We start from the raw sequence: 20064 nt of genomic DNA, 5'->3' as shown, positions 1-20064 counted from the left end.
TTCCTGTATGGGACTCATGTTGTGAGGGGCAACATTTCCACACACTTTTCTCTTCTTCAAAACACGGTGAAGAATTTCTTGAGGACTCACTTCGTAGATGTTGCACCTTTGCAGTTTGGGACATAACAGCACTGACACACTATGGCCGCACATCCACTACTTAAAAAGCATGCCAACAACTGACGTACACTCTGTTGTTTACAGTTGTTAGTTCAATCTGCTACCACACTGGCGACCCTATACACCAGAAATAAAATTAGTGTCAGAACATTTTTGACAGACAGTGCAAGAGATAGCCGAAATACCGCAAACGTCAAGAAAATGTAATAATTCTTTTAAGATTTTGCAGTTGTAGGTTATTAACAATTCAGTCCAAACATCCACAGTAGCAGAAAACATATTTCTACTACGGTTAAAAAAAGTGCCAATATGCACGATACTTATTTTTAATTGAACACTTGCTTGAAAGATTAGCACTATAACAGAAATGTGGCAACACAACAGTAAATAACCAATAAAATTTATTAATAGTTATGACACAAATTTGTACTTACCTTTGGTAACAGTTTAATGTGTGGCATTTGATGTCCTATAACTAATGCTGTGAAATATAAATGACTTTGCTGTCTCTTGGTTGTCTACGACATCGTCACTATGACTGAAATTGCTTGCACAGGTACTTAGCCGTAACTGTATCAACTGCTCCGCAAATAGCGATTGCTAAGATGGAACTGTTGCGATCTGAAAGGAACTCGCGGGACTGTGTTCCTTATCATAATTGCCAAAACAGCTGCCCTCCAGGTGAACTGGAAATACTGACAGAACGCCGACTGTCCAGTGAACGCCAACTTTTGTGCTCTGTTGCTGGAAGTGTCTGGATCTGCACCATTACCAAGAGGAAGCAAAGTAACCTACTGTTGACAGCACTCTTTGTGACCGCTGGCAACACTATCGGCGACCGAATTTATTTACTTAATCGTATGGTGATTTTATACAACATACAGTTGATATAAAGCAAATGATTTTATACAATATACATATTATATAAGACAAGATTAGACCTTAAAGTCCGTATTTTTCAACCAGTTAATTAAGCTGGGTGTGAGAGTGAATTCCAGGGTATGAATGAAGTGGACAGAGTTGGACTAAATGTTCAGTTGTCTGCTCTTCTTGATTACATTCACACATTGGTGAACTGATAGAGCCCCATTGGTACCTGAAGCAGCTACAACAACCATGTCCAGTCCTTAACTTGCTGAGGCGGCACCAAAGTTTTCTCGGTAGGTCAAAACCTTTTTTCTTCCTTGTGGGATGAGGGTGATGGGCTCTTGTTCCCAATGTTTCTGTTGACCATTCATGCTTCCAGCTTTCACTTAGATCAAAACCATCCGCGATGAGTTGTCCTGCAGTAACACTTGCTGGTCTTCTTGAACGCAATCGTTGCTGTGGCGGATAACAGAATTCTTGGTGCTGTGGTAGAGAAGGTGATCCAGAGATTTTCTTGGCCTCCCTCAGTAGAGCTCGTTTCCGCCTTAAGTGAGGAGGAGGGATGTGACTCAGTACAGGTAACCAGTGGCATGGGGTTGGTTTGATGGAACCAGTAATGCAGCGCGTTTTGTCGTTAAGTTTTGTCTCTACCTTCTTCACATGTACACTTTCCAACCAGACAGTTGCCCAGTACTCAGCAGCAGAGTACACAAGACTGAGGCCAGCTAAACGCTGACAGGTGGTACCTCTGAACTTATGTAGTATATTGTTTCTTGCAACAACTTTATGAGAAAGCTTGATGATGTGCTCTCTGTAGCTCAGGGTTCTATCTAGAGTGATTCCGTGATAATTTAAGAAAGGGTTGTACCTCAACGTTTGTCCATTGAGCAGAACTCTTGGTTTGTAGTTCGCAGCACGATTCGCTAGATGGAAGCAAGAGACTTCAGATTTTGATGTGCTTGGGATCAGTCTCCAGGTCTTAAAGAAAGATGACATCTTCTCCAGATCCTCCGTAAGAATTCGCTAACCATCTTCAAAATTACTGGTATGGGTTGGGTTGTTTGGGGAAGGAGATCAGACAGCGAGGTCATCGGTCTCATCGCATTCGGGAAGGATGGGGAAGGACGTCGGCCGTGCCCCTACAGAGGAACCATCCCAGCATTTGCCTGGAATTATTTAGGGAAATCACGGAAAACCTAAATCAGGATGGCCGGACGCTGGAGTAAACCGTCGTCCTCCCGAATGCGAGTCCAGTGTCTAACCACTGCGCCACCTCGCTCGGTTCAAAGTTACTGCTCTTTCGTAGCAGTGCAATGTCATCAGCATAGAAGAAATTAGTTCATATTGAAGCAGGCGAACGAATGAAGTGCGCTGATAGACTTGGCGGCGGAAGCAGAAAGTAGTCCGTATTACTGAGCGGCATCTGGAAGTGGCTGCTTGGAACTGAGAAGGTGACTGGCGTGGTGTTAACCGTATGATGGCGCCCTCTTGTGGTGTTCTTCTATACCCCTTGAGCCAGGTACACAATAAATTCCAGTTCCAAAGAAAAGAAGTACTGACATGTGTGAAAGTTTAATGCGTCACGCTGAGATTTCTCTGAGTTTTCTTTCTAGACATCCGATTTCTCTAATGGACGTTAAAACAGACCCCGCTATCCATTTACACAACAAACAGAAGGTTTTAAAAGAAATTCTTCATTTTGTCACATAGCTTCTACATTAGAAGCCTTTGTTTTGTACAAGATGACAATATTATTTGTAGAAAAACATAAAAATACTTCCATCTGTACACATTGGGTCATTCATTTACAGAAGATAGAAGCAGCTGGACTGGAAGAATTTTGGAGATGCTGCTATCAGAACATGGGAACGATTCGTCAGAAACACCAGTTGCACACAGAATGGGGAATAAGAGAGTATTGCATACACGTGAAACGGACGGTATCGTGGCCGCTGCGAGAGCTGGTTCTGAGGTGAAGAAGGGCGACTGCCGCGCAGAGAAACACTGCGTAGCCGCGGCTGCGGCCACTGCCGCTGCGGCAGTAATAACAAGGAGCGCCACAGCGCGGCAATAAATTATTTATGCCGCGGCCGAAAGTGGATTTGTAGTGGCCGGTGTCCGGCGCCGGCATTATGAGGCTAAGCCGCGGTTTCAGGGCGGCGCCGTCTGCGCCAGTACTGGGCTTCCGCAGCCAGCAGCTGCAGCCGCAGCCAAGGGGCGCCATTACCAGAGCGGACTGTGTTTCCTGTACGTGAAGGCGGGCATGGTTCGAATGAACAATTCGCCATTACACAAGCACTTATCTTCCAGAATCAACCTCCTAACTCTGATAAAAACACACACGGTTGGCTCCTTAACAAACTAAGATGATAAACAGGGATAAAAATATGAAACTACATGGTTCCAGAGATCTTTTCAAGTCTCAAACATCTTTCATCTGCAACGAGGTGACAAAATTCATGGGATACCTCCTGCTATGCCGTATTTCTCGACTTTCGAAATGCGTTCGACTCAGTTCCGCACTGTCGCTTGCTCCAAAAAGTCCGCGCTAACGGTCTATCCGATGACATATGCAGTTGGATAGATACTTTTCTAACGAACAGGGAGCAGTTTGTTCTTCTGAACGGGGTGACTTCAATAAGCGTAGCTTCAGGTGTGCCCCAGGGCAGCTTAATACACTCCTGCAAATTGAAATAAGAACACCGTGAACTCATTGTCCCAGGAAGGGGAAACTTTATTGACACATTCCTGGGGTCAGATACATCACATGATCACACTGACAGAACCACAGGCACATAGACACAGGCAACAGAGCATGCACAATGTCGGCACTAGTACAGTGTATATACACCTTTCGCAGCAATGCAGGCTGCTATTCTCCCATGGAGACGATCGTAGAGATGCTGGATGTAGTCCTGTGGAACGGCTTGCCATGCCATTTCCACCTGGCGCCTCAGTTGGACCAGCGTTCGTGCTGGACGTGCAGACCGCGTGAGACGACGCTTCATCCAGTCCCAAACATGCTCAATGGGGGACAGATCCGGAGATCTTGCTGGCCAGGGTAGTTGACTTACACCTTCTAGAGCACGTTGGGTGGCACGGGATACATGCGGACGTGCATTGTCCTGTTGGAACAGCAAGTACCCTTGCCGGTCTAGGAATAGTAGAACGATGGGTTCGATGACGGTTTGGATGTACCGTGCACTATTCAGTGTCCCCTCGACGATCACCATAGGTGTACGGCCAGTGTAGGAGATCGCTCCCCACACCATGATGCCGGGTGTTGGCCCTGTGTGCCTCGGTCGTATGCAGTCCTGATTGTGGCGCTCACCTGCACGGCGCCAAACACGCATACGACCATCATTGGCACCAAGGCAGAAGCGACTCTCATCGCTGAAGACGACACGTCTCCATTCGTCCCTCCATTCACGCCTGTCGCGACACCACTGGAGGCGGGCTGCACGATGTTGGGGCGTGAGCGGAAGACGGCCTAACGGTGTGCGGGACCGTAGCCCAGCTTCATGGAGACGGTTGCGAATGGTCCTCGCCGATACCCCAGGAGCAACAGTGTCCCTAATTTGCTGGGAAGTGGCGTTGCGGTCCCCTACGGCATTGCGTAGGATCCTACGGTCTTGGCGTGCATCCGTGCGTCGCTGCGGTCCGGTCCCAGGTCGACGGGCACGTGCACCTTCCGCCGATCACTGGCGACAACATCGATGTACTGTGGAGACCTCACGCCCCACGTGTTGAGCAATTGGGCGGTACGTCCACCCGGCCTCCCGCATGCCCACTATACGCCCTCGCTCAAAGTCCGTCAAATGCACATACGGTTCACGTCCACGCTGTCGCGGCATGCTACCAGTGTTAAGGACTGCGATGGAGCTCCGTATGCCACGGCAAACTGGCTGACACTGACGGCGGCGGTGCACAAATGCTGCGCAGCTAGCGCCATTCGACGGCCATCAGCGCGGTTCCTGGTGTGTCCGCTGTGCCGTGCGTGTGATCATTGCTTGTACAGCCCTCTCGCAGTGTCCGGAGCAAGTATGGTGGGTCTGACACACCGGTGTCAATGTGTTCTTTTTTCCATTTCCAGGAGTGGAGGTCCGCAGCTTTTTACGATTTACATAAACGATCTGGATGATGGTACTGACATCGGCATTTCACTGTTTGCCGATGATGCTATAGTCTACAGGAAAGTAGTATCACACTAAAACTGGGAACAAATCAATGAGGCTTTGCAGAAAATTAATGCGTAGTGTAACGACTGGCAGTTACATCTCAATATTAGTAACTGTAACCTACTCCGTATAACAAAGCGAAAATACTTATTAATGTACGAGAACAAAATAAATGCTCAGTATTTGGAAGCAGTAACATCCATCAAGTATCTGGGTGTGACTATGCGAAATGATCTCACATGGAATGATCAGATTACACAAGTAACGGGTAAGACGAACTCTAGATTGCGGTTTATTGGTAGAATCATGAAGCGATGCAGTCCCTCAACAAAGGAAGTAGCTTACAATCCGTTAGTTCATACAGTCTTAGAGTATTGTTTATCTGTATGGGACCCTTACCAGTTGGGTCTAATTCAAAAGATTCAGAAGGTCCAAAGAATTGCGGCAAGATTCGTGACTGCTACATTTAGCCATCGCGAGAGCGTAACAAATCTCATAGAAAGTTTGAAATGGGACACACTTGCAGATAGACGGGGCGCTACACGGAAGGGGCTGCTCACTAAATCCCGAAATCCGATCTTCACAGAGGTTACAGAGCATATATTATTACCACCAACATTCAAATCAAGCAATGATCACCATTCAGAGATAAGGGAAATTAGAGCCCGTGCTGAGGCGTTTAGACAGTCGTTTTCGCCAAGCGCGATCCGCGAATGGAACAGAGGGGGGGGGAATATGACTTTTGCGCGTATTTTGCCCTCCGCCACACACCGCTTGGTGGCTAGCGGAGTATATATGTAGATGTAGATGTAGACAATGCCTTGGGCCTCCTGGGATCTGGACCACACTCAACCCCTACCATCAGCTCTTACCAACTGAAATCTGGATTCATCTGATCGGGCCACGGTTTTCCAGTCCTTAAGGGTCCAACCGATATGTCTACGGGCTCAAGAGAGGCACTGCAGGCTAAGTCGTGGTTTTGGCAAAGGCACTCCTGTCACCGTCTGCTGCCAACCCCATTCACGTCAAATTTCGACGTACTGTCCTAACTGATTCGTTCGCCGTACGTCTCACATTGATCTGTATGTTTATGTCATGCACTGACCGCTCTAACCAAGCACCGTGCTCTCATTCATTAAGCGAAGACCGTCAGTCGCTGCTTTTTCTGTGATGTGAGTAATGTCTGAAATCTGGTATTCTCGGCATACACTTAAAAATGGTTCAAATGGCTCTGAGCACTATGGGACTCAACTGTTGTGTTCATCAGTCACTTAGAACTACTTAAACCTAACTAACCTAAGGACACCACACACATCCATGCCCGAGGCAGGATTCGAACCTGCGACCGTAGCAGTCGCACGGTTCCGGACTGCGCGCCTAGAACCACGAGACCACCGCGGCCGGCGGCATACACTTAACAATGTGGATCTCGGAATAGTGAATTCTCTAACGATCTGAAACACATAAAGTCTCGTACGTCTAGCTTCAACCGCCACCTCATTCAGGGCCTTTTAATTCCTGTTGTGCAGCCATAATAATCACGTAGGAACTTTTTCACATGAATCACCTGAGTACAGTGACAGCTCCGCCAATGCACTGTTTTATTATACCTAGTGTACACGTCACTGCCGACATCTCTATATGTGTATATCGGTATCCTACGACTTTTGTCACGTCGGCGTATATACGCACACTGAAATGACATACGAAAATGTGTACCTAGACCTTCATTCGAACTTGAAATTCCTGCTGTCTAGGCAGATGCATTAACCACTATGCCACCCTGGCGGTGTCGCTCTGCATAACTTCAAGCACTGCCCTAACATCCCTACCTCCTCAATCCAAATTCTCATTCACACCTCAGCCCACTTGGAACTGAAGAAGGTCTCCGACTGCACTGGTATAGCACACTCACATAAAATGAAAATGGGGTTCGTGCCTGAAACCCAGGAATAGGTGCTTTTATTAAGTAGTGTTCGATGCTATGGAGAATAACAAATGGGCAGAGCCATTAATGGGAATGTTGATTAAGGGGGAGGCGTGCTGGGGTCGTCCGTGAAGTTGTGTGAATCCACTGTGCCTAGGTGGTATAGTAGTTAGTCATCTGCTTAGAGTGCAGAATACCTGGGTTCGAATTCCGACCTTGATATAAATTTGGTTTCGTCTCTTCTACGTACAAAAAGGATGCTTGGAGAAATGACATACTGATTACCTTCGGTGTTGTTTCTTTGTTTACCGATGAGCCACTTAGTGGCTCTATGGAGCATATCGACTTTATTTTCCCGGAGAGCCCCAGTAATCTGTTTGACTTTTATCTAACAGTGTGTTACTTTTAGTCGGATGGCGATTTCTGCGAACAGCTGGTGCTGGACACTTTGTTCCTGCAACATTCCAGAATACTTGTAAGCCTGACATACTGGGTACTTCACTTAGTCCCGTGGTTGCCAATTTCTTCTGGAGCATTGCAAAAGACATGTGCCGATGTTGGCACCGTGTAAAAGTAAGATGTGTCACAGGAAAAGTCGACTCCTTCGTCAAGTGGGTCTATGTTGAGAAACAGCTTGGTGAGATCGGCTTACTCTGCTAACATTAAATTTACTGTGGAGGTGGGAAAGCATGCATTGGCCACACTGTGTACCGAAAGCCGATAGACACTGACCAATACCTGCACAAACTTGAAAATATCATCCATGCCAGAAAAAAGGAGCAACTAAATCGCTGGTAGAGCGATCAAGACAAATATGTGAGACGCAGTACCTCGGATGCTAGATGAATGCCTTCTCATGAGCAATGGGTACTCCACTAGTTATTTAAGAAGTGTCATGAAACCTAACATCCGACAAAGCGACACGTCGAAAAAAGAAATGTTGGATGCGGCCTTTCTCCAGTACGTCACCTGTATAGAGGACAGACTAGGGTGTGTTGCACAGTCAAAGCGTAAAATTTATCAGCAAGAACAAACAGTGCCTCGCATAGGCAAAAACAAATGGAAGCTACTCGTAATCTCAGAATATACCTCATGCCGCCAACAAGTTGAAAAGCCTGTGTTGGAAGAAATAGATGATCCATCGTTACCAGAATCATCGTAAGTAAAAGATACTACGTACTGGAACTGTTATATACAAAAGCCATGGTGGGGCATGTCTTTGTTGTATAACAAACCCAGCACTTATGGTAACTTCTTGAGATAACACCAATTTGCGATACCACTTTCTTTATGCCACCTTTAGGACAGACAGCATGAGAATCATGTTCTTCCATAGTTGCGCACTGCATTACTACACTGCCGAAGTCCTGTGCCGTTCATGGCAGGTCCACTGCGTAACAATAATTTTACGTATTCCTGTGTTAGAATGTTGTGATAGGAAAATTAATTATCCTATAAATTTCACCATGAAGTACAAGTTTTTATTTTTCCTCTTCAAGATAGATGTGTTATAAGTAGTAACATATGTCAGTTATAAATGTTTACCTCTTATATTCATAACAAACATTATTTCCTTTAAATCAATCTCTGTTACACTGACGGGAGAAATTGACAACACCAAGAATGAAGTAGTTAGGCGTGTTTCTACATTTGAAAATTTATTTCTATTCAAATTCAGCACCAGTCGCATGAGAGAGGCGCTAACAGGACCACTATGCCTATCAGGTTTACTTTAAATACGCGCTGTAAAGCTTTAAAGCGTTAGTAACCTTTGTGATTGGTCGTCGTGAGTTGATTTTAGTCAGGAATGTGTATAACGCGAAAATGACGGCATTATCAGCAGATCACTGAATTTGAACCAGGTCCTGTAATACGGATACGAGAAGCTGGACGATCCTTCTGGGATTTTGCAGAAAGACTTGGCGGGAATGTAGCCACTGTGCATGTTGCTGCCAGTGGTGGTCACGAGAATGTACGGAGTCAAGAAGGCCGATCTGCATAGTGCCAATTGAAACTACGGAGAGGAAAGAACATGGTGTTCGCTATGTGGCTCTGTCGCATCGCGCTGCATTTGTAGCAGCAATCTAAGCTGCAGCTCGCACCACAGTGACGTAAGAAACTGAAGATTTACTTCAAGGACAGCTCCGAGCCAGACGCTCTGCAGTGTGCGTTCTACTGACCCCAAGCCACCGTCATTTGCCACTTCAGTCGTATCAGTAGTAGGGTACTGGGGGCACCACCCCAATTTTGCGATCAGATTCGTATCAAACTGATATGAAAATTAATTAAATTGATCAATTAATTACCCCCCCCCCCCCAAAATGATGTCATGCGTTTTTCTCAGCCCGCACGTGGGCCCCAGGTCCCTCTCCGTTCCCCCTCTTCTCCGTCCACCGCTCCCACCTACCCTATTCGTCCTAACACCACAGCTCTCGACTACACTCCTCTCTCTCTCCATAAAGGTGATACATGCGACTTTCCTTTACAACAGTCTATGGAATGGATTAAGTCTGATAAATACAGTGATTCGTCCACTCAATACTCAAGAAATAACATTGTTTGTGAGAATCGGCGTATGTAAAATAGCGAAAAAAACTTGCAAAATTATTTAAATTGACTGAGAATACATAAAATTAGAGAAAAATACCACGAAATGATGGGAACTGAGGTGGACTGGAGGTAACTGGACTCTCAAGGCTGAGAAAAGCCAACAAATTATGCTTTGGCTGCATTCAGTTTTAACCCTTCCCCTCTCCCTGTAAACGACGAGGGTCTTCGAAATACATACTCCAACAAAGGCGACATACGTATATCACAGAGGCTCTATATTAAAACTTGCAAAACATATTTATCGCAATCTGTAACTCTGTTCTCACACGTGCAGTCGAGTACAGTTATTGTCGGATGAGGACCATTTCTGACAAACAATGTTCTTTCTTACGTATTAAGGAGAAGAATCAATGAATTTATCGAACTTAAGCCATTAGCTAGAGTATTCTGTAGGAAATTGGACCTATGTCACATGTATCACCTTAAATAGTGTGAAGGGGATGTACTCGAGAGATGTGGTTTTAGGACGAAATCGCTGCATTATCCTACACATGGTCAAAATTACCTAACAGCAGACCAGGACTTCTTTGTGCAAGAGGAATGCTACCAGAGCTGTGGTGATGCTACTGTAAACAGTAATAAGATTGTTACATCTTCTTTGGCTGCTGATCGAGCAGATTCCTCGTTTGAATATTCGTGCAGCAGAGTTCGGGTGACCCCACAACTTATCAGTTGTCGAAAATGTTCCTGTTGATTACTCCTCGCTCTATTTCCTAGTGAGGCATAGCGGCATCCGTCGAAACTGATACTATTACTAATTATAAGCACGAATGATGCGAGAAGTGTGATTGAGGGTAGATATGTTTAGATATGTTTCCGACTTAAAAGCACGTACACAATCCATTAATTTCCTAAGAGACAGAACAGCAGTCTTTAGACTTCGTTCTAGTTGGTTTATAAACAGGTCGAGTGATGTATACAAATTGACGAGACCATCCTAGAACACCACACTAGTGTAGAAGGAAGTAGTTTTATCATGTTAAGTTTGCTACCGTAGTGACTGGAGTAGGAAATTTGAGGGGTGGTTGTATGTATGATGTTAGACAAATATATCTTGCAGATTTAGAGCGTTGCGTTCTGCACGACTAATTCTTCGGAAACCGTATGGCATTAACAATATAGCATTTTAGTTGCAAAACGGTGTGTGTTTACACCCTGCGATCGTTCCTCTCGTGACTACACCTTTCTGATACTGATTCCAGACACTGGAATAATGTTTCAGAACTGATAGCAGGATTGATTTAGGTGAAATGACTCAAACCCCAAGCGTCTGGAGCTGCATAATGTATTAACGACACGTTTTCTCTTAGCCATCTGTTATATCACCGTAACACTCTTACGTCTACTATGCACCGATAAGAGACACTACCCTCCTCGAATAATACGCATCTGGAGAGATCTTGTGGTTTTGGATGGGTTTTGTAGATAAGATTGGTGTTGCAGGCAGGATTAGTCAAGGACAGTGTCAGAGGGATCTGCTAGTCTCTGTCTTTATCTTACGAACGATTGAATACTCTGTGACGGACATCAAACCTGGGAAAGATGGCCAGTCATAACCATAAATCCCGCACTATGATTGATGCGCTGGAAATATGTAGATGACCTAATTGCATCGATAGAGGACGCTATTGGTATTCTTTGGTGTATATGGTCGAATGGAAGCATTGCGCAGTCATCTAGCTGCATGTAATCTGGTATATGGTATTCGCAAAGTTGTGGAGGAAGGATTTAGCGATGATGCAGAAATTAGGAAGCATTCTGCTGTGCTATTGGCTGGCGTTGAAATTGTGGATCAACTGGCAAAATTGCTGAAACTGATCGCGCTATGAACTGCGGGTGTATTACAGTACATCGCCCCATATAACAGTTTTCTTTCCCATCCTGTCCGTCCACTGGTTCGCTATTGATTAACGCATAATGACATTTTTTTGTCAACAATAATATAACAGTAGCTCTTTTTATTTCTACTACCTCGCGCGTGTTGTGAACAGCACCTTCATGCGATGGTCAACACCGGAACAGTACTCATGTACATGGCTGCCAAATGAGGAAACAATGCTCGTCGAAATCGAATACCAAGACATCTGCTACCCCGTCGCTGGGGAAGATGACATTAACCATGTAAGTCATTACTTTCGGATAGCCATTGGAAACCCTCTACAATGCCGCAAACTCTTCCAGTTTCCATATGTTGCGATGACTTCCACATTTTTGTCAATGACAGAGTTGGCCTCTGTATTTTCTTTATACCGACCTGTGCGTTGTGGGAGCTGCATAGTTTAAACTATGAGACCTTCAGATTTCTGTGAGATCCAAATGATCAAAACATGTTAATATTATTTTAGCACCTGACACAGATCTCGAAATCATGGTAGGTGTACAAAACTGTAGTCGTACCCTGCCTGGATGTGTTAAACAATGTATTTATCTGCTTATGAAGGACCAATACAGGAACCCACTCTTGTGATTGATAGTCTGCTGAATATGGACTCCCTCCAGCAGAGTGGGCAAACTTAAGGCAGATCTGTGCAAGCGACTTCAAGCACTGCCCTCGTGCTTCAATGGGGCGACGTGTATATGTAATATGCTCAACACGCAGACGATATTTGTTTTTTCGATATACAGAGGGAGAGAGACATAGGAGTGGTATAACTTGTTAAGGTTTGGATGCAGATTGTTCTTCAAAACTATACCGATTTTGCTTATAAAACTAATAGGAATCGGATGTATCTGTTCTTGTGGAACCATGATTGTTTTTATTATTATCGTCACAATTGTGTGTTAAAAAATAAGTGTTACCACAAGTGCTGTGTTATTTCACTATCCATAACCTCTAACTATAAAGTAGACACCGATTGAATGATAGCTTGTTGTTGAACCTAGAAGTAACAGTTTTTCTTCCGACATGTGAGTAGATTGCGTTAAACATGCTGTGATGGTCCAATTGCTTACAAAACTAGAACACAAGAATGGACTGTATGACAGAATGTTCACAGATATGTCGATAGATTGGAGTTACGGATCAAAAATGACAAATGTAAGCAAGCAGACGGTAATTTGTTTCGATAAATATTGTAAAATCTTGCAGGCGGCTCTATTAGAAGATAGGCTCTCACGGTTCATTTCCTAAACGCCCAGTGTTATATAGCTTAGCGTTGGTAAAACGAGACTTGCCATAGAGAACAAAAGAGCAAAGTCCTCTTGAATTGTGGCATCTTGTTGATGAATGTAAAAATAATAGTTTTTTTCTGACATGTGAGCTAATAGCGTGAAATGTTGTATTCTCTAATGTTATTTCATGTGTCTGAAATGTTTGTAATATACACTCACATAGAATGAAAATGGGGTTCGTGCCTGAAACCCAGGAATAGGTGCTTTTATTAAGTAGTGTTCGATGCTATGGAGAATAACAAATGGGCAGAGCCATGAATGGGAATGTTGATTAAGGGGGAGGCGTGCTGGGGTCGTCCGTGAAGTTGTGTGAATGCACTGTGCCTAGGTGGTATAGTAGTTAGTCATCTGCTTAGAGTGCAGAAGACCTGGGTTCGAATTCCGACCTTGATATAAATTTGGTTTCGTCTCTTCTACGTACAAAAAGGATGCTTGGAGAAATGACATTCTGATTACCTTCGGTGTTGTTTCTTTGTTTACCGATGAGCCACTTAGTGGCTTTATGGAGCATATCGACTTTATTTTCCCGGAGAGCCCCAGTAATCTGTTTGACTTTTATCTAACAGTGTGTTACTTTTAGTCGGATGGCGATTTCTGCGAACAGCTGGTGCTGGACACTTTGTTCCTGCAACATTCCAGAATACTTGTAAGCCTGACATACTGGGTACTTCACTTAGTCCCGTGGTTGCCAATTTCTTCTGGAGCATTGCAAAAGACATGTGCCGATGTTGGCAACGTGCAAAAGTAAGATGTGTCACAGGAAAAGTCGACTTCTTCGTCGAGTGGGTCTATGTTGAGAAACAGCTTGGTGAGATCGGCTTACTCTGCTAACATTAAATTTACTGTGGAGGTGGGAAAGCATGCATTGGCCACACTGTGTACCGAAAACCGATAGACACTGACCAATACCTGCACAAACTTGAAAATATCATCCATGCCAGAAAAAAGGAGCAACTAAATCGCTGGTAGAGCGATCAAGACAAATATGTGAGACGCAGTACCTCGGATGCTAGATGAATGCCTTCTCATGAGCAATGGGTACTCCACTAGTTATTTAAGAAGTGTCATGAAACCTAACATCCGACAAAGCGACACGTCGAAAAAAGAAATGTTGGATGCGGCCTTTCTCCAGTACGTCACCTGTATAGAGGACAGACTCGAGTGTGTTGCACAGTCAAAGCGTAAAATTTATCAGCAAGAACAAACAGTGCCTCGCATAGGCAAAAAAAAAAAAAATGGAAGCTACTCGTAATCTCAGAATATACCTCATGCCGCCAACAAGTTGAAAAGCCTGTGTTGGAAGAAATAGATGATCCATCGTTACCAGAATCATCGTAAGTAAAAGATACTACGTACTGGAACTGTTATATACAAAAGCCATGGTGGGGCATGTCTTTGTTGTATAACAAACCCAGCACTTATGGTAACTTCTTGCGATAACACCAATTTGCGATACCACTTTCTTTATGCCACCTTTAGGACAGACAGCATGAGAATCATGTTCTTCCATAGTTGCGCACTGCATTACTACACTGCCGGAGTCCTGTGTCGTTCATGGCAGGTCCACTGCGTAACAATAATTTTACTTATTCCTGTGTTAGAATGTTGTGCTAGGAAAATTAATTATCCTATAAATTTCACCATGAAGTACAAGTTTTTATTTTTCCTCCTCAAGATAGATGTATTATAAGTAGTAACATATGTCAGTTATAAATGTTTACCTCTTATATTCATAACAAACATTATTTCCTTTAAATCAATCTCTGTTACACTTACGGGAGACATTGACAACGCCAAGAATGAGTTGTACGACGTAAACGGAAGTAGTTAGGCGTGTTTCTACATTTGAAAATTTATTTCTATTCAAATTCAGCACCAGTCGCATGAGAGAGGCGCTAAGAGGACCACTATGCCTATCAGGTTTACTTTAAATACGCGCTGTAAAGCTTTAAAGCGTTAGTAACCTTTGTGTTTGGTCGTGGTGAGTTGATTTTAGTCAGGAATGTGTATAACGCGAAAATGTCGGCATTATCAGCAGATCACTGAATTCGAACCAGGTCCTGTAATACGGATACGAGAAGCTGGACGATCCTTCTGGGATTTTGCAGAAAGACTTGGCGGGAATGTAGCCACTGTGCATGTTGCTACCAGTGGTGGTCACGAGAATGTACGGAGTCAAGAAGGCCGATCTGCATAGTGCCAATTGAAACTACCGAGAGGAAAGAACATGGTGTTCGCTATGTGGCTCGGTCGCATCGCGCTGCATTTGTAGCAGCAATCTAAGCTGCAGCTCGCACCACAGTGACGTAAGAAACTAAAGATTTACTTCAAGGACAGCTCCGAGCCAGACGCTCTGCAGTGTGCGTTCTACTGACCCCAAGCCACCGTCATTTGCCACTTCAGTCGTATCAGTAGTAGGGTACTGGGGGCACCACCCCAATTTTGCGATCAGATTCGTATCAAACCGATGTGCAAATAAATTAAATTGACCAATTAATTACCCCCCCCCCCCCCAAAATGATGTCATGCGTTTTTCTCAGCCCGCACGTGGGCCCCAGGCCCCTCTCCCTTCGCCCTCTTCTCCGTCCACCGCTCCCACCTACCCTATTCGTCCTAACACCACAGCTCTCGACTACACTCCTCTCTCTCTCTATAAAGGTGATACATGCGACTTTCCTTTACAACACTCTATGGAATGGATTAAGTCTGATAAATACAGTGATTCGTCCACTCAATACTCAAGAAATAACATAGTTTGTGAGAATCGGCGTATGTAAAATAGCGAAAGAAACTTGCAAAATTATTTAAATTGACTGAGAATACATAAAATTAGAGACAAAATACCACGAAATGATGGGAACTGAGGTGGACTGGAGGTAACTGGACTCTCAAGACTGAGAAAAGCCAACAAATTATGCTTTGGCTGCATTCAGTTTTAACCCTTCCCCTCTCCCTGTAAACGACGAGGGTATTCGAAATACATACTCCAACAAAGGCGACATACGTATATCACAGAGGCTCTATATTAAAACTAGCAAAACATATTTATCGCAATCTGTAACTCTGTTCTCACACATGCAGTCGAGTACAGGTATTGTTGGATGAGGACCATTTCTGACAAACAATGTTCTTTCTTACGTATTAAGGAGAAGAATCAATGAATTTATCGAACTTAAGCCATTAGCTAGAGTATTCTGTAGGAAATTGGACCTATGTCACATGCATCACCTTAAATAGTGTGAAGGGGATGTACTCGAGAGATGTTGTTTTAGGACGAAATCGCTGTATTATCCTACACATGGTCAAAATTACCTAACAGCAGACCAGGACTTCTTTGTGCAAGAGGAATGCTACCAGAGCTGTGGTGATGCTACTGTAAACAGTAATAAGACTGTTACATCTCCTTTGGCTGCTGGTCGAGCAGATTCCTCGTGTGAATATTCGTGCAGCAGAGTGCGGGTGACCCCACAACTTATCAGTTGTCGAAAATGTTCTTGTTGATTACTCCTCGCTCTATTTCCTAGTGAGGCATAGCGGCATCCGTCGAAACTGATACTATTACTAATTATAAGCACGAATGATGCGAGAAGTGTGATTGAGGGTAGATATGTTACCGACTTAAAAGCACGTACACAATCCATTAATTTCCTAAGAGACAGAACAGCAGTCTTTAGACTTCGTTCTAGTTGGTTTACAAACAGGTCGAGTGATGTATACAAACTGACGAGACCATCCTAGGACACCACACTAGTGTAGAAGGAAGTAGTTTTATCATGTTAAGTTTGCTACCGTAGTGACTGGAGTAGGAAATTTGAGGGGTGGTTGTATGTATGATGTTAGACAAATATATCTTGCAGATTTAGAGCGTTGCGTTCTGCACGACTAATACTTCGGAAACCGTATGGCATTAACAATATAGCATTTTTAGTTGCAAAACGGTGTGTGTTTACACCCTGCGATCGTTCCTCTCGTGACTACACCTTTCTGATACTGATTCCAGACACTGGAATAATGTTTCAGAACTGATAGCGGGATTGATTTAGGTGAAATGACTCAAACCCCAAGCGTCTGGAGCTGCATCATGTATAAACGACACGTTTTCTCTTAGCCATCTGTTATATCACCGCAACACTCTTATGTCTACTATGCACCGATAAGAGACACTACCCTCCTCGAATAATACGCATCTGGAGAGATCTTGTAGTTTTGGATGGGTGTTGTAGATAAGATTGGTGTTGCAGGCAGGATTAGTCAAGGACAGTGTCAGAGGGATCTGCTAGTCTCTGTCTTTATGTTACGAACGAGTGAATACTCTGTGACGGGCATCAAACCTGGGAAAGATGGCCAGTCATAACCATAAATCCCGCACTATGATTGATGCGCTGGAAATATGTAGATGACCTAATTGCATCGATAGAGGACGCTATTGGTATTCTTTGGTGTATATGGTCGAATGGAAGCATTGCGCAGTCATCTAGCTGCATGTAATCTGGTATATGGTATTCGCAAAGTTGTGGAGGAAGGATTTAGCGATGATGCAGAAATTAGGAAGCATTCTGCTGTGCTATTGGCTGGCGTTGAAATTGTGGATCAACTGGCAAACTTGCTAAAACTGATCGCGCTATCAACTGCGGGTGTATTACAGTACAACGCCCCATATAACAGTTTTCTTTCCCATCCTGTCCGTCCACTGGTTCGCTATTGATTAACGCATAATGACATTTTTTGTCAACAATAATATAACAGTAGCTCTTTTTATTTCTACTACCTCGCGCGTGTTGTGAACAGCACCTTCATGCGATGGTCAACACCGGAACAGTACTCATGTACATGGCTGCCAAATGAGGAAACAATGCTCGTCGAAATCGAATACCAAGACATCTGCTACCCCGTCGCTGGGGAAGATGACATTAACCATGTAAGTCATTACTTTCGGATAGCCATTGGAAACCCTCTACAATGCCGCTAACTCTTCCAGTTTCCATATGTTGCGATGACTTCCACATTTTTGTCAATGACAGAGTTCGCCTCTGTATTTTCTTTACACCGACCTGTGCGTTGTGGGAGCTGCATAGTTTAAACTATGAGATCTTCAGATTTCTGTGAGAGCCAAATGATCAAAACATGTTAATATTATTTTAGCACCTGACACAGATCTCGAAATCATGGTAGGTGTACAAAACTGTAGTCGTACCCTACCTGGATGTGTTAAACAATGTATTTATCAGCTTTTGAAGGACCAATACAGGAAGCCACTCTTGTGATTGATAGTCTGCTGAATATGGACTCCCTCCAGCAGAGTGGGCAAACTTTAACGCAGATCTGTGCAAGCGACTTCAAGCACTGCCCTCGTGTTTCAATGGGGCGACGTGTATATGTAATATGCTTGATTTCAACACGCACACGATATTTGTTTTTTCGATATACAGAGGGAGAGAGACATAGGAGTGGTATAACTTGTTAAGGTTTGCATGCAGATTGTTCTTCAAAACTATACTGATTTTGCTCATAAAACTAATAGAAATCGGATGTATCTATTCTTGTGGAAACATGATTGTTTTTATTATTATCATCACAATTGTGTGTTAAAAAATAAGTGTTACCACAAGTGCTGTGTTATTTCACTATCCATAACCTCTAACTATAAAGTAGACACCGATTGAATGATAGCTTGTTGTTGAACCTAGAAATAATAGTTTTTCTTCCGACATGTGAGTAGATTGCGTTAAACATGTTGTGATGGTCCAATTGCTTACAAAACTAGAACACAAGAATGGACTGTATGACAGAATGTTCACAGATATGTCGATAGATTGGAGTTACGGATCAAAAATGACAAATGTAAGCAAGCAGACGGTAATTTGTTTCGATACATATTGTAAAATCTTGCAGACGGCTCTATTAGAAGATAGGCTATCACGATTCATTTCCTAAACGCCCAGTGTTATATAGCTTAGCGTTGGTAAAACGGGACTTGCCATAGAGAACAAAAGAGCAAAGTCCTCTTGAATTGTGGCATCTTGTTGATGAATGTAAAAATAATAGTTTTTTCTGACATGTGAGCTAATGACGTGAAAAGTTGTATTCTCCAATGTTATTTCATGTGTCTGAAATGTTTGTAATATACTCGTGCATAACAGTTCATTTACAGGCACTAATTTGAACTCCAGAGACGCTGCTTAACATAGATTGTCTCTTCTTCGGGGTTTAAATTCTGATTTTTCTTTAGTCTGATGATAGTTTAGAAACATGGACGATATTCTGCGGTGATCAGTAATTTTGTAGCAAAATAGTGGAAGTTTTTCTCCACAATTTTACTCAGGGTAGATGGGTATAGGGGGTGCATATCCTGACCTCTGAATGTAATAGGTGGTGGTTCACTTCATTGGATGTCGCAAAAAAGTGAAATGCGAATTTTATGCTGCAGTCGGACGTAAAAACTGTACCGCCTTTCCTCATAAACTGAAAGAAAATGAGCCTCGCCCATTTATTAACATGGCGTCAAATCCATTTGTTCTCCATCGCAGAACACAGGCGTATTCTGGGCTGGGGGCGTGCCTAGTCTGTTTGTGAGGTCGCTGATGCAGCTGCACCCTGACCAACGGGGCGGCGTGTGGGGGCAGCGTGTGGCGGTCGGGCTGTGTTGCTATGTTGTAGACGAACAAGTGGCACTTGGGGCGGCCCTCCGTTTACATCCTATTATTTAGTTAACTATGCATGCTTTAGTGTTGGCGAAGGACCGTCGCCTCAAGGTGGTCTTGTCTTTTGTCTATCTGTTACTGACCGTGACTGGAGACAGTATATCAATGCCACCAGAAGGATGTCTTTGTGGTCTTTGTGGGCCACCAGCGCCAAGATAGAACAGGCCTCTATCCCTACCTGCGTTGAGGGAAAGGAGGGTGAGAGATGGAGAGGATGGATAAGATTACCTCAAAGTTGTTTAGTTTCTGAGCGCCCATTGAGGGGGACACAGGTGCAACTGCTGCCCCTGTGCAATCTTCTGGGGTCGGTTTTTGCGGTTGTTGCATTATTATGATGAATTTTTCCCAGTCTCCATTACATGTGTTGTATTATGTCCCGTTCATTATGGGAGTTTGTTCTTTTTACGACAATTTCGATGTGTAATTAGACCAGTGATGCATTTTTCATCAGTTTCTGGTGGGGCTGACCCCGGTACCCCACTAACGTGTA

Source organism: Schistocerca gregaria, chromosome 1 (assembly GCF_023897955.1).
Source record: "Schistocerca gregaria isolate iqSchGreg1 chromosome 1, iqSchGreg1.2, whole genome shotgun sequence".
NCBI lineage: Eukaryota > Metazoa > Arthropoda > Insecta > Orthoptera > Acrididae > Schistocerca > Schistocerca gregaria.
Note: the sequence above shows the minus strand (reverse complement) of the source record.